Consider the following 13,573-nt stretch of genomic DNA (forward strand, 5'->3'; position numbering starts at 1 on the left):
CTATTGTGCAAATTTCTCCAGCAGAGCTCAGCTGTTTGACTGGGGTCGTGGAAAAAATACATTGTTAGGCTCATCCAAGTTTGACTTTTTGTCACTCAAACGTGATGAAAAGATGGAGTGAGAGAACTTAGATTATTAGCAAAAGTGTATAGATGAGTGAATGAATGGTGGAAGAATTCTACTCCATAAATATTTTACACTTAGTTCCTTGAAAATTCATGTATGAAAATAACCACAGCAAGACCATGTTCCAAATGATTGTATATCATCGTAACCTTACACTCCATCTTCTAACCTTGCTTGTAGGCAGCCCTCATCTAACTATTAGGACTTGGGCTGTCACCTCCCCTCTTCCTGGGTTCCATCTGATGAGCTAAAATTGCAGTGAGCTTGACTTTCACATCCGGGGCTGACCCTGGGGAAAGGTTCCAGTATCTCATGACTGGTGACCTGATTGGGAATGAAAGGGCCTGAGTTATACTGGTAGCATTGATAAAAGCCACTGTGTCCCTTCCAATGCTGCCTGCATCCCAGCAAGGGTTGAAGCCAGCCTCGGTCAGTCTGCCTCACCTAGGTCATGTGTATCTTCACCCTGAGTGGGAGAAAAACAGGAATATGGCCCTGGAAAAGTTGGGTTTTTTTTTTTCAAGTGGGAGGGGTAGGGATGGGAAACTCAACAGGCCAGGGATCATCTGAAAATTCATTAGGAAGGTACATGAAAGTACACAAATACAAGTTCTTTGTATACTCAGTTCTTCTACTCTTTCCCTTTTGCTGATTCCTGCATTGTGCATACTCAAGTGGAAGGCTTATTTTTGAGAGAGAGAGAGAGAAATAGTCCAGGAATAGAAACACAAGAATATAGAGACGCAGACGTAGAGAACGAACGTGTGGACCCAAAGAGGGGAAGGGGAGCGTGGGATGAATTGGGAGATTAGGTTTGACATAGATACAATACCATGTGTAAAATAGATAGCTAGTGGGAACCTGCTGTATAGCACAGGGAGCTCAGCTCAGTGCTCCGTGATGACCTAGATGGGTGGGATGCAGGGGCTGGGAGGGAGGTCCACGAGGGAGGGGCTATAGGTATACGTATAGCTGATTCACTTCATTGTACAGCAGAAACTAACACAACACTGTAAAGCAACCATACTCCAATAAAAAAAAAGAAAAGCAAAGAAAAATCATCCAACTAATGAGGCACTTCTGAGTAAATGCAGAGGTTTGAGGGCATTTGGCTTTCACCGTACAGCTTCTGGCCTCTGCAACAGGCATCACGCACTGGGCCCTCATTTGAGTGACAGATCATGCAGTGATCTGAACACATCCTGACTCCTTCTCAAGTCAAAAACAGCACAAAGCAGAGTCATCCAGAGGAAAACTTCATTCTCCTTTCCCATGGGAGCCCTCCAGCCACAGTGGCTATGGCATCCGCCCTTCCTACATCCTCTTTTGAGGAATATACAAGGGCGGTGGGTGTAACCTCTTTTCTGGAATCTTGGACCTCGGGTACTGCTACCACCCTCATCTCTCTCAAACTTTTTGCTCTCATTCTTACACTCAATATTTATGAAGGACCTCAAAGATCCTTGTTTTTTGCAGGTTTATATCAATATTTATCGTATTAGAAATTAAAACTGAGTCTCACAATTTCTTGTTTTCAATCTGTTACAATGTGTTGTTTTGGTTGCAGTATATGAAGAAAATTTGGCCTCGTGAGGAAATGTAATTGGAAAAGAGAGGAATATTTTAATAGCCTTTCAGATCATTGTAAATAGTTTTCTTTGATCCTATCCCCAAACTTGACAATGGTAGTTTCTTTCTTTTTTTTTTTAATATCTTTATTGAAGAATAATTGCTTTACGATGTTGTGTTAGTTTCTACTGTACAACAAAGTGAATCAGCTATATGTATACATATATCCCCATATCCCCTCCCTCTCGAGCCTCCCTCCCACCCTCCCTATCCCACCCTTCTAGGTGGTCACAAAGCACTGAGCTGATCTCCCTGTGCTATGCGGCTGCTTCCCACTAGCTATCTGTTTTACATTTGGTAGTGTATATATGTCCATGCCACTCTTTCACTTCATCCTAGCTTACCCTTCCCCGTCCCCGTGTCCTCAAGTCTGTTCTCTACGTCTGCGTGTTTATTGCTGCCCTGCCACTAGGTTCATCAGTACCACTGTTTTTAGATTCCATATATGTATGTTAGCATACATTTTCCTGTTGTTTTTCTCTTTCTGACTTACTTCATTCTGTATGACAGTCTCTAGGTCCATCCACCTCTCTACAAATGACTCAATTTCGTTCCTTTTTATGGCTGAGTAATATTTCATTGTATATATGGGCCACATCTTCTTTATCCATTCATCTGTCGATGGACATTTTTTTTCTTTTCTTTAACAGTTTCCCAGAGTGGCCTTTATTTATTTTTTTTTAACATCTTTATTGGAGTATAATTACTTTACAATGTTGTGTTAGTTTCTGCTGTATAACAAAGTGAATCAGCTATATGTATACATATATCTCCATATCTCCTCCCTCTTGCAACTCCCTCCCACCCTCCCTATCCCACCCCTCTAGGTGGTCACAAAGCACTGAGCTGATCTCCCCGTGCTATGCAGCTGCTTCCCACTAGCTATCTATTTTACATTTGGTAGTGTATATATGTCCATGCCACTCTCTCACTTCGTCCCAGCTTACCCTTCCCCCTCCCCGTGTCCTCAAGTCTAGACAATGGTAGTTTCTTAAAGGTTAGTTGCAATACAGGATCTGAAAACATTACCACAAACTTCTCACACTCTGTACACTCGAAAGAATGAGAGTGAAAATGGCAAATAACATCTTAGTATTATTATACAAATGGTTTTGACCTTGTGGAAGCCCTGAAAGCATCTAAGGAACCCCCAGTGTTCCCGGCGCCATACTTTGAGAACGATTGCTTTAGCATCTCCCCACAGAGGTTGCATGACTCTGAGTGGAACAGATGGATTCAATTATAATATAATGTGTTAGGTGTCATCACCTCCATCTCTAAACGACAAGTTCTCACTGACTAGGAACTACCATAGAATTGCGAAGCATTAAAGTTGAAAAAAACATTGAGATCACCCCATCCAGATCACTGTTTCTAAGAGGAAACTGAGTGTGGACGGAGGTCAGAGCTGATTTAACTGATAACCCTGAAGCCACCCTCTAATTTGGGAAAGTCAGAGTCACAATCCGCTGTGGATTGTGGAAAGAATACTGGAACCCTTAATGTATGGAGTATTTTTATTGCCTCAGTTATTTTCATCCCACACCCCAACAAGAAAACAACACACCCTGGTGTTACTATAATTCTTTAAATCCTAGCAGAACAAATATCTTTTTTTTAAAATTCATATCATTTTCTAGCCATACACTTTTGGTGTATGGCTGACCTTAAAAGAAGCCAGCTTAGGGTGTATACCCTGAGAAAACCATAATTCAAAAAGAGTCATGTACCACAATGTTCATTGCAGCACTATTTACAATAGCCAGGACATGGAAGCAACCTAAATATCCATCAAAAGATGAATGGATAAAGAAGATGTGGCACATATATACAATGGAATATTACTCAGCCATAAAAAGGAACAAAATTGAGTTATTTGTAGTGAGGTGGATGGACCTAGAATCTGACATACAGAGTGAAGTAAGTCAGAAAGAGAAAAACAAATACCGTATGCTAACACGTATATATGGAATTTAAAAAAGCGGTACTGATGAACCTAGTGGCAGGGCAGGAATAAAGACGCAGACGTAGAGAACGAACTTGAGGGCACAGTGGGGGAAGGGTAAGCTGGGATGAAGTGAGAGAGTGGCATGGACATATATACACTACCAAATGTAAAATAGATAGCTAGTGGGAAGCAGCCGCATAGCACAAGGAGATCAACTCAATGTTTTGTGACCACCTAGAGGGGTGGGATAGGGAGGGTGGGAGGGAGATGCAAGAGGGAGGGGATATGGAGATATATGTATATGTATAGCTGATTCACTTTGTTATACAGCAGAAACTAACACAACATTGTAAACATTTATACTCCAATAAAGATGCGAAAAAAAAAGAAGAGAAACCAGCTTAAAGTTCTGAATGGCAGGAAAACTAAAGGAAAAGTGAGAAAAAATTAAGAGCAACAGCCTTTTATAATCATTATAGTTTCTGAAAATATTGTCCTTGGACTTGCACAGTGCACAGCCTATGCAATCATATGTGACTTCCCTGGCCAAGTTTCCAACAGTGACGAAATGTTCCTAAAATAGCAAGATGCAAAAGTATTGCTTCCAGATGATCCCAGCCATGTGAAAACATCATGTCCCTGTATGGTTTGCCCAGAAGAGACATGCTTCCAGTCTTAGTACTCTTAGTCCATTAGCCCAGCCTCAGATAAAATCACGTGTTTTCGGAATGACCACATCACACTGTGGGTTCCTAGTGAGTATACCCTGAACTCAAACTAATCACGTTGTTTTCATAGCCGTCCCGTCCTCCCATTTTTCTCCCCTCTCTCACTCTCCCCACTACCTTAGAGCCCAAGAGCTTTCAAACCAGGTTTTACAAAACCTCCTCGGGGGCCATGGAGAGAGGTGAGGAGGAGTATGGGGTCCCCAGCTCCCCCACTCCCACCTCAGCCAGAACAGATTTTAGGTCCTATATGAGAACTCTGGTAAGATTTTGTGTTTTGAAAGCACTCCCTGGTAAAATACATGTAGCGATCTCTATCACACCTTGAATTAGTGCAGGTGGAATTGAGGGTCTCCATGTAGCTTTACATGTTCTTCCTCCTAAATTTTATCTCTTAGGTTCAGATCAGCCTCCCAGCCTCTTGGTATCTTTTCCGTTCAGATTTTGCCATCCGCTGTATTTTCTATCCCTCCCAGCTTCGCGCCATCTGCAAGCGTGACTAGCTTGACAGGTCTGTCCTAATTCAGTAATAAAAACGTTGAAAAGAACAGAGTCCTTGAACAAGCCCCAGGCGCCTCCCTCAGGGGGTATTAATTCCTTAATTGGCGCTCTCTGGGATCGAGTTTTCAAATCAGTTCCCAATCCACACAGCTCCATATAGCGGTTCCCCCACCTTGAGCCCGAATTGAGATTCAAATTTGTCGAATCAGCTCTGGCAAAATGGACAGACCTCGGATGAGTCCATCTGCAGGAATTCATTGTCTGAGGACTTTTGTTTGGGGGCTGAAGGAGGAAGGAGCGTTGTGTGCAGATGTCTGGGGGTGCCGTGGGAGGATGCTGAAATGGTATCTCTCCCCCAGCCCAGTCCTGTGGGCTGGCAGCAAGGTCTGGGGGCAGGGGGACCCCAAGCAGAAGTTGAGGAAGGACTGACCACAGCATTGCTCCCCCCCCCCCCAGGGGACAGAGCAGCTGTGAGTCAGGAGAGGCATCCCCCTTCCTTGGGAATCTTAAGAAACAGCATCTTGGGCACAAATGTCGAATTCTCAGGAAGACACCCTTGTTCAGAAGACACCCAGGGAAACCAGAGCGGAGGGGGAAACACAAGGGCACCTCCTTTACATACCTGCCAGATGAGTGAACGAACGTGTCTGAAACACCCCCTGGGGACTTGGGAAGAGAGTGGTGTAGAAGTCCTTCCGGAGCACGAAGCACATAACACTGAGATTGGGGCGACTGAAACCATGTGACGCCTCTGCGCCCGCCCCCGGACAGACGAGCCTGGGGAGGTGCAGAAATACGTATTTTGTAATCAGTACACTTTTCACCCCAAATGATATTGAGAAGCACTTTAATAGCTTACTGAACTCCGAACATCCTAGTTTTTGCTACTTTCTCAAAGATTCCTGACTGCTGTTTGGGCAAGTTTACTGGAAGCGAAACACCTTTATATAATTGTCGTTACTCCAGCAGGTTTAAGTTCCTGCTTTTCAGTTGCTACGCTCTTTCCAATCTGAAGAAACACCCCTGTCATAGAGCGACCCGTGGAAGAAATGGAGGAACCGAGTGGAACCCTAAAAAAGGTCGGTGCTGAAAGTTATGGCAGGAAAGACGGAAGCCAGTGTTTTCCCAAACTCACCCCATTACCTGGGGCACAATTATGAAACAACAGATTTCAGAACTCTTCCATGGAGTAGGGGCGGGGCCAGAACCCCTTCTTCTAGCAAACCCTCTAGGTGAAGCTTAGGGTCAGGTAAGTTTTAGAAACAATGATCTAGGGCAGCCTCACTTTTTACAGATGATGAAACCAAGACAGACACTGCTGAAGGAATTCACCCAGGTCCCAGCTTTGTTCACCACTTTTACATTCTCCCGCATCTGACTGATGGCCACAAGAGGTTTCTTTTTGGGCCTCCCTACACGTTTATCAAAATCTTTAACAGGACGTCAGGACTGGTTCCAAACTCATGCTTTCCAGAATGAGCACCTGAAGCCCCCGGACCCCACAGCAAGTCTCCATGCGACCACGGCTTACCACACGCCTTCTTTCTCCACCAGCAAAGCCTTATTCTCACCCGTTTCATACAGTCAGTTCTGTGGAAAAGTTCCGCAAGCAAGTTTTGTGACTTAAAAGAAGAATTTCAGGGCAACTGGCCTGAAATATCTGCACATCTGATTACGCTTGAAAAGCTCACCTGTCTCAAAAAAAAAAGAAAGAAATGCTTCAGAGCCTCTTATTTCAATGTTCATTGGATGGTCATTAATCCTCGCCGCTAGGAACATCTATATGTATTTATCTAAAGGCTGTATCTATTTTGTTAAGTAGAGATGGCCAATCACTAGAGACCATTTATCTCAAAAAGTTGATGCTTATTAAGGACTATTAGCATGGATTTGGTGGAGAAAATTGATACCTATTTTCTAACGTGAAGGATACCAAAATCGACAACCATCCTTGGAAAATAATAGGATATATAGACACCCGTGAGCTGGGGTCTCTCGGGGAGGAAATATCATGACCCCTTCTGTCACACAGTGACTCTCGACCAGGACACTGCTCTCTGGGGAAGCTCTGGGAAGCCTTTGCAGCTCAGCTGTGCACACCACAAAGGGTTTCATGCCAAACTCTGATCAGTGTGCAAAATTTATTTTTGTCCTGAGTTTATATACTGATAAGGTACTGCCATTGGCTAGAGGTCTGTGGAGCCAGATAGATTAATACTTGGTGTCCACAAGAGGAAGAAATGTAGCTTAACACGAATCTGGCACCAAAAAAAATATCAATGCTTATCTAAATATGAAGTTTGCCTTGTAAATGTATAAGAATGTCCGGTCAGGGTAGTACACAACCTTACCAAGACTGGAACGATTAGCTGGTAAGCGGGCAACTTTGTCATTCGTGCTGTCATCATTGGTGACTAGTGTGGCGCTCCTTTGAGTTTTTTAATTCCTTTCCAGCGTGCCTCCAAAAACACACTGGAAAGCAGTGCTTGTAACAAAATGGAAAGAGCTACTGCAGTGACATAACAGAAAGATTTAGGGCAAAGAGCTCCTGTGCTTCCCAACAGGACGCCAGGATGGGCCTCTGGAATTTTCTCTCTATGAGAAATTTACAATGATGATGGGTGTCATATACCCTCCATTCTGGAGAGGTTAAAGCCACAGAGCATTTATTGGTCAGAGAAGGAAAGTAAGACTCGAGTAAGTCCTGCTGGATCCGTATCTGTCGCCTTTCCCCTGCCTGACATCATGGAGAATTCTAAGTGCCAGCAGTAATTCTCCACAATGAAAGCTTATCTTTCCCCCAGAGTTCAGGTCACAATGTCTTCTTCAGCCAATTCTATCCACGAATCCATGAGAGAAGTACTGCTTCTCAACTCAGTTGTTAAAAATGCTTACTGAACAATTACTATTTTCCTAGCACCTATAGAAAGGCAATAGAGGTATAAGACACCATCCCTTTTCTCAAGAAAAATATAATGTTTGAGAAAGAGATAGGAAATAATACTCGTGTCAGGACAAAAATACTCATGTCGAGGGTGTGAGACATACATACAGTGAGAGTTATGGGGGTCAGGAAGGAAGACTTGGCTTATCACAAACGTTAATGAAGACAATTTTCATGGAGATAGAATTAGAATAATTTAAAGAAATGATTATTTTGAGGTTCAAATAAATTGCCATTTATTGAGGGTTTATCATATCCCAGGAACCACAGGATAAGCTTTAACAAAATATCAAAACTGGAAAAGAACTCAGAGAAAATATAGAGAGATGTTATATGATGGTTTGGGGATTGCCGGTGATTTTATTTCTTCTGAATTTTTTTGTTTATTAGTATTATATGTGCTGTAAGGAAGGAATAAAAAAGGATTTCTAAGATGTAGGCAGATAAGAAGTAATGGGAAATGTTTTATAATTAGAGAAGGGACTGCAGGCAAAAATATGACAGAATATGGCCTGTGCTACAGACAGTGAAGTGTTTGTTCTGGGAAAATAAACCAAAAAAGTAAGACAGGAGTCATAGTACCAAGAACCTTGGCTGTCTCATAGACGAGTTTATATTTAATCATATCTACATTGGGAACTCATTAAAGTTCCTGAGAAAGAAGGTATAGCTGAAAGATAATGTTTAGAAAGATTGCTCTGGTAACGTACAGGAAAGATTTTGAGTGGAGAGAGATTGAGAGAAAAACAAACAAACAAAAGCAAAAAACCGCAAAGCTGTGATTGCAGTCTGAGGTATGCGAGCAAATCAGGGCTTGGATGAGAACCTCATGGAAGAGACAGAATGTGAACTCAGATCTATCTGCCCAAAGCCCACGATTCTGCCCTTCACACACCTGTCGTGTGTGACTGGAACCAGAAAGGACCCTGGAGACCACCAACTCCACAACTTCAAATTCCTCCACCAGTGTCCCGAAGGACCTAGGGCACAGCAAGCTGCAAACCAAAATTGTCTTTGAAATAGAAGATTTTACATTTCAAGCAACACTTACTTTCTTCTATTGTGTATCGCATTTGTTTTGATATGAAATTAATATTTAAAATGTTTGCCACATAGTTCATCTATATTAAAAGTAATAAAGAAATTGTATTATTCTAAAAAAATAAAATAAAATAAAATTTTTGCCACGTAAAAGTAATGATAGGTATATTCTATTACAATTATACATGGACCGAGAAAGCCCTCCTCCAGCTGTCCAAATGAGCAACAACCAGGATCTTTTTAAATCCCCACCGAGAAGAGTCATTATCTTGTAGATTGTAGCCTTCTACATTAATGAGAAAGTTATGTCATCTAATTAGTTTAAATATAATCTTTTTTAAATTGCTGACCATTGGGTCTACTCTTATGGGGGATCAGGGTGCAGAGATGGGGAAAGCAAAACAATATCTGGAACGACTCATAGCTTTCACAGAGAATATCTTCCCACAGGTCGGTTCTGGTCTGGCCCCTACAAGTTCCAGTGATATAGGGGTGGGGACATGGCAAAAAAAAAAAAAAAGTGGATCAAGAGGGCTGATCAAACACATAGGCTAAAGAAAGGATCGATAGGACTTGGCAACAGAATGATACAAAATGATGTTTTTTTTGCAAAGGAGAAGGCAATGGAGAAATTGATGACTCGGTGACTCCCAGTCTGGGTGATGGGAGAAGAGTCAAATCATGAGCAGAAATAACAAAGCCCAGAGGTAAAGTTTGCTGCAGAGAAAACAATGAGTTCAACATCGTTCCTGCTGCACTTTCACTGACAGAACAGTCAGGGGAAGGTATCTCAAGAAATACATTTGGAGTCATCACTAAAAAGATGAAACTTTAAGAAAGAATGCTGTTTCCAGGGAGCATGCAGAGCCAGGCAGAGAGGTCCCCAAGCTGGATGGTGACACAGTGGCCGTGAGTCAGCAGAGCAGGTGCCCTGATTGTGGAAAACCCCAGTGCTCGGGAATTGTTTTAAAGAGAAGCAAGTCACACGGGGTATAAAATCTGGCACCATGTGTATGTATAACTGATTCACTTTGTTATAAAGCAGAAACTAACACACCACTGTAAAGCAATTATACTCCAATAAAGATGTTTAAAAAAATAAAAAAATCTGGCACCAAAGCACATGTGATTAAAGATAGGGGAAATACCATGATTTTGGTAAAGAAAAAAAAAAAATCACTGCTAACTTGAAGGAAAATAGTTTCAGTGGTGTGATGGCAATAGACATGAGATGAAAAGGAATTTTAGAGGATGGGGGTGAGTAGCTGAAGAGATGAATAGAAGCTGTGAACAGTTCTAGAAAATTCCACGAAGTAATAACCGTCTGTGTTCTGTTATCATTGTCATCTTTCTAAATGGAACGTACGTAGCACTCACAAAGCAGCAGCAATAAATAAGCGGTATTAGCAGTGGCCATACTACTGCCCTGACATGGTTCCAGCATTGGGTTTTTTTTTTAAAAAAAAGTAAATCTGCAGAGGTTAAACTGGAACTCTTGATATCTTTGTTTTTCTGAGGGAAGCCCACAATTGTCTCTGAACTAAAAACAATACACATCTGTCTCAGTGCTTTCTGTTTCAACAGCCAAAGGAAGAAAAGAGGGAGTTGGGTAGGATTTGAACCAGACTATTTACTAAGGTTCTTTCCAACCTACAGAATGATTCCATGAGTTTATCTATATCTGAGTCAAAACGAAAACAAAAACAAAGCCCATGGTGATCATTTTTATTGGTGATACGTTCCTATGCAAGGTACTGCAGAGAAACAGAAAACACCAGAGTTGATACGAAATGTTTCATAATCCAATACTTAACAGTTAGGTATTCAGGCTATGGGGGTCGCCTATGTGGTGAAACGTCTCTTGGTAAGCCTCAGAATCTAGCTGCATCTATCATATAATATACATATTTAGCATACCATCCTGCATACTTACGTGTCCACAAGTATATATTTATACTCATGATCACTTACGAATGCATTGAGCTCTAACCACCTTAACAGACTAACACTGCTCGATTTAAACCAAAATATCTTCCTTGAATTATAAAAGAACCTTTTCTTTCTAACATGCCTCTTTTAATAGATGAAGTAAGTTAAACTGTTCACTCCAACAAAAATTGCCTTTTCTCTTTTGGTGGTGGTTGTTTGTGTTGAAATGTAAACATTAGTCAAACTTTGTTGAACAGAAAAGTCCAACCCAGGAACGTAATTCCAATAAAAAGCAAAGTTATGGCCAAGCTCAGTGAAGACAGTAACATGCACGGAACCCAGAAAGAGGATTAGTATCAGCAGGGAAGCTCTGGGGAATGTAGCTTCATGTTAGGTTAGCAAAAAGTAGGCCTATTACAATATCTCCAACTTAAGGAAAATTGCCATTATTTTGCCTTTTTGCTTAGCTTTTAATTAGAAGTTGAGCCTTCTTTCTTAAAAATATATGTCTTTTCATGGGTGTTAGGAAGAGAATACACAACACACACACACACACACACACACACACACAGGCTCATGATGCTTAAGAGGAAAATTGGATAAAGAATTCTATTAGAACGCTCGGAAATATAAAGATCTCCTTGTCATTAAAATATCCAAGAGGAGAACTCAGACCTGCACTGAAATAATAAAATGACTGTGTAATTGTATCTATAAAATAAACTGTCTCGATTTATATTACAGAAAAATACCATCATTTAATTATTTACATAACATTTTGGAGGTTTTTATAGCTCTTTAAAAATCCTGTAGAGCATCCAGGTAAAGCTGGTAAAATGCTACAAATACTATATTTAAAATAATTTCCACTATATTTTTCTTCTGAATACACCACTCTGTTTGTAGAATTCAAACAGCTTCAGCTGCTTGAGATGGTGAAATACCTTTGTGCTTTTCAAAAATCACATTTCATAAAGGGCATTTATTCTATAGAATTAAAGTTACTGAATAATAAATATAACTTTAAGTGATGCAAGCTGTCAAAACCCTTGAATGTCAAAGTTAAAGCAGATAGCCCTTCATGATTTTTGCTGCTTCGGAATAAGAAAGGAAGCAGAAAGAGAATGATTAAGGAAAGGCAACCTCACCTTTGGACTTCTTCATCTTTGTATTTTCATCATAAATAACAATTTAAATACCCTTTGAGGTTAATATTTTCTGGTTCAAAGGGAAAGTACAGAAAAAATTAATATATTCATGCATAATAGGAGGCAACAGAGACTGGAGCATCTTATTTGTAGCAAATTTTATTTTCAAATGACCATAAAAGGTATCCAGTTACTCTTCAGATTAATTTATGAGATCATGCAAGATGTAAACATGACGTTCCAAAGGAAAAAAAAATCATTCCTGACAATTCTAATAGATGAGGAAAAAGTACACAGAGATACACACCAGGAACTTTCTACATATGGCTAATACCTGGATCTTTATTCTTGCCTGCCTTTCGTCATTTCAGCACAGATAAATGTAATGCAAAGAAGCAAAAGTTAATAATCCAAGGGAAGAAAAACTCGTTGATGTGATGCATGATACGAGAGGGTTTACTATATTAACATTCGCAAAGGAATGTTGGAAGTGAGGAGTGATGTTAGGTAAAAATATCTATTTTGCAACAGAGTTAAAAAGAAATTTAGTTGTGATTATATTGCTACCTACATCATATTCATAGGCTTTCCCTTGAGTACCATGCCCAGTTCCAAACTTTTTTTTTTTTTTTTTTTTGCTATGGACACAGATAAAATGAAATGGAAATCCTTCCAGAGGGCATTCAAAAGAACATATTAACTTAGAGTTATAATGTATTTTGAAAATATGGTAGATGGTAATATTATTCTGAAAAAAAATGTTATATGGACAGAATAGGTATTACAAAAATATTTTTAAATCAATGGTGTACTGTAAAGAAAGTAACTTCCTATTTTTGGCATGAACTGTAAAGCAAAGGACTGTGGCTTTACATCCGAAGGGTTTTATTTATTTGAATATTCAGAGTTGGTTCCCGATTACTAAATGTATAAAATAGATCCAAAAGGCCAATCCAGAGTGTATCTATATAGTTATATAGCTTTATGGTTTCAAAGAAAATACAATGCCATTTCTGCAATTTGGACTAAGTCCTAGTGTCCTCATTTAACCCTGGTGTCTAGAGACCATAAAATGTAAAAGGTTTTGGATCCCCTGGAGAGTACATGTACACAAACTCCCTACAAGTAAAGCTGCTTTGTTTATAACATAGTTGAAAATTAAACAGCAACACTCCATACAAAATTAGTTCTTTACATTATTTTTATAACGATATTATCCCTAGGATTCTCCGTAAGAGCCTAGAATAACATGACTCCAAATTTCCATTCCAGAATTTCCCACTTCTTTTTTTAAAATTTTATTGAAGTGTAGTTGATTTACAGTGTTGTGTTCATTTCTGCTGTACAGCAAAGTGATTCAGTTATACATATATAGGTATATCCTTTTTCATCAGAATTTCCCACTTCTAACACTTCTCCCTGGCAGGCACACTGCAACAGAAAATGAGATGCTATTTTTACGTGGCTTATAAGATGCTGCGCGGCCAAAGAAATGTTATTGTAAAATAACGTGCGGTGGATTCTACAAGGTTTTGTTAAATAAAGCTATCTACTTTATAGGTGATGAAACATCACCAAGGTT

The sequence above is a fragment of the Eubalaena glacialis genome, chromosome 3, assembly GCF_028564815.1.
Source record: "Eubalaena glacialis isolate mEubGla1 chromosome 3, mEubGla1.1.hap2.+ XY, whole genome shotgun sequence".
Taxonomy (NCBI): domain Eukaryota; kingdom Metazoa; phylum Chordata; class Mammalia; order Artiodactyla; family Balaenidae; genus Eubalaena; species Eubalaena glacialis.